Below are 2,723 nucleotides of genomic sequence, written 5' to 3'. Positions count from 1 at the left end.
ACTGCACATCTCAGTTTAATTTGGATCGATGAAGATACTCAGAGAATGATAAAGGTGGTATTTGTGAACACAGAGGCTTTTGTGGGTAAATGAATGACAAGATGTCTTAATGACTTGCCCGTGAAAGTTTAATTTGGAACGAAAACTTAGTCTAAACTGATTAAAATAGCAAAAAAATTTAAAGAAATGTAAACTAGTAGAATAAGTAGGCAATGGTAGAACTACCAGTCCAGAATGGAAAGACAAGTAATCTGAATAGATAGCAAAAATAGTCAGTTATAAATTACCAAAAAATATATTAGTAAAATAATGATATTATATAATACCATCCATCATTAAGGTATAGCTTTGGATGATTTAAGAGATGTTTAACAATAATTGAAAGTAGATTTCTAAAATTATAGTTTTTGTCTTTTAAAAAATGTAGTGACATTTTTATAAACTTATTCTCAAACTTAGACATCATAGAATGCTGATGGAAAGTCACTAATGATTAAAGCAAGATATCCAGGTATTAGTAATAAAGAGTGTTTAATGATTAAATAAGTGATAAAGTTAATCTGTGAAATGTTTACTAGGTATTCTGGCAAATATTGGCATGGTATGGTCAGTCGGTAGAAGGAAGCAGACATGTTTAGAAATAATGTGTCTAATTGAGTTTTTTATTTCTCATTGGCAGGGCTTATTACCTTTTGAATTCATTGGTGGCTGCCTATTGTCCTTTGGATTCATTGGAGGCCCTTGGTCGGGAGACATCTCTGGTAAGCAGAATGGGTGGTGGGGTGGAGTGTCCCCCCTCTTACTGTTGTTAGAACACTCCCTGAATAGGGTGCTTACTCAGCAAATTCTTGTGAAACTCCCAGGCCTCAAGCTTATCGGGAAGTCCCAGTCACTTGATGATTTCTGAGATAGTTTTGTCTGCTTGGTTCCCACATTCCACAGAATCAGAGCTTGAGGAACAGGAAGAGGATTCATTCAGTGAACTCAGGCTTTGGCATTTACAGAACCGCATTAGTGAAGATATGGAAGAGAGTATGGCTTGACACAGAAAAAGAGTGGAACCTGAAGTAGTTGGAGAAAGTGACTCAGAAGTAGAAGGAGATGCTTGGCGCATGGAATGAGAAGATAACAGTGAGGAAGATGAAGAAATTGACGTTGAAGGAATAGAGCGGCGCCATGGAATGATGCGGCAGACAGTGGGGCTGGGGGGAATTAAGAGAAGTCACAGAGGTGGAAGATGAAGGATGCTCTGGAGAGGAGTCAGAGTCAGAATCCAAGTATGAGGAGTACACAGATAGTGAAGATGAAATGGAGTCTCGACTTAAGTCTGTCTTCATTCAAAAAAAGGATAGTGTGACAGTTCAAGAATGAGAAGCTGAGACACTGAGACAAAAGGAAATGGAACAGGAAGCAAAACACATGGCTGAGGAGCAGCAAAAGTACACCCTCAAGATTGTAGAAGAAGAGACCAAGAAAGAGCTAGAGGAAAACAAGTGGTCCCTTGTGCCCTGGATGCACTCAATACTGATCATGAAAATAACGAGGAGGAGTACGAGGCATGAACAGTCAGAGAACTCAAAAGAATCAAACGGGTGAGAGGACTGAGAAGCGCTTGAAAAGGAGAAAGCAGAAATTGAACTCATGAGAAACCTGACTGAGGAAGAAAGGCAGGCTGAACTTTGGGCAAATGGCAAAGTCATTATCAACAAAGCAAATACAAGTATTTACAAAAGTATTACTGCCGAGGTGCCTTATTCAGGGATGAGGATGAAGAAATCTACAAGAAATTTTAATGCACCTACTCTTGAGGACCATTTCAACAAAACCATTATTCCAAAAGCCATGCAGGTCAAGAATTTTGGATGTGTGGTTGCCCAAGTACACCCACCTTGTGCATCAAGATACCACTACCTTTGAATCTACATGGGGCCAAGAGATTGCCCAGAACACAAAATTCCTTTTTTAAAAAGGTCGCAGGGGTACGAGATGTATTTGACTGACCACCTGCCAAGAAAAGGAAAACCACCTAAGCTCCAACAAATTCTTCCAACTGTAGAGCACAAGGGGATCTGGTCCTGAGGTCTCTTGAGCCATTATTTGCAGAGTTCCTGTAGCGAGCTTTCCAAATTTGGGGCCATAACTTGTGTTTGAAGGTGCTTTGTAAGAGGTTTGGACTCATACTGAGAAACCCACGGAGAATCTTACCAGTCACAAAAAACATCCTGTAGCATTTCCTGAACATGTGTATGAGCTTTTACCATTGCTATGACCATTTGTGGCTTTTGCCTTTATAAGCTGCCCCTAGGAAACAGAATCAGTCTCAGGTTCCTAGTCTGACCTTTGTCTCTGATCAATCAGTCCCAGGATATGTGCTCAATAAACTATCCATACTTACCCGAGATCAATGTCTCAGTGGTTGTGTGGTGATTCCTGGACCCCAACAGCAGTGTGAGCACTCAACTGCTCCAGCAACCATCCTGCTGTCTATTGCCTCTATTGTACCATCATAGATACCCTTTTGCAAGCCTGAGCTCAAATAAATATTTTTCTTAGGTTAAGTTGCCTTGGTTATGACATCTGATCACAGAAGTAGAAATGACATTAATACAGACAAGAATTTAAAGGATTGGTCAAGATCTGTAAAACATCTCACTACGTGTTTTGTATATATGTTTGTTTTTAAGGAATGTGGATGATTTGGGGAATTTGAAATTGAAAAGCAG

The 2,723-nt window shown here is 39.7% G+C and overlaps 1 pseudogene; it reads left to right on the top strand.

The window, feature by feature from the left end:
• Positions 1-896: 896 nt before the first annotated feature.
• Positions 897-2,030, top strand: Mfap1a-ps3 (microfibrillar-associated protein 1A, pseudogene 3; annotated as a pseudogene).
• The last annotated feature ends 693 nt before the right edge of the window (positions 2,031-2,723 follow it).

This window comes from Rattus norvegicus, chromosome 14 (genome assembly GCF_036323735.1).
Source record: "Rattus norvegicus strain BN/NHsdMcwi chromosome 14, GRCr8, whole genome shotgun sequence".
Lineage (NCBI taxonomy): Eukaryota > Metazoa > Chordata > Mammalia > Rodentia > Muridae > Rattus > Rattus norvegicus.
Note: the sequence above shows the minus strand (reverse complement) of the source record. Positions and strands in the feature narration are given on the sequence as shown.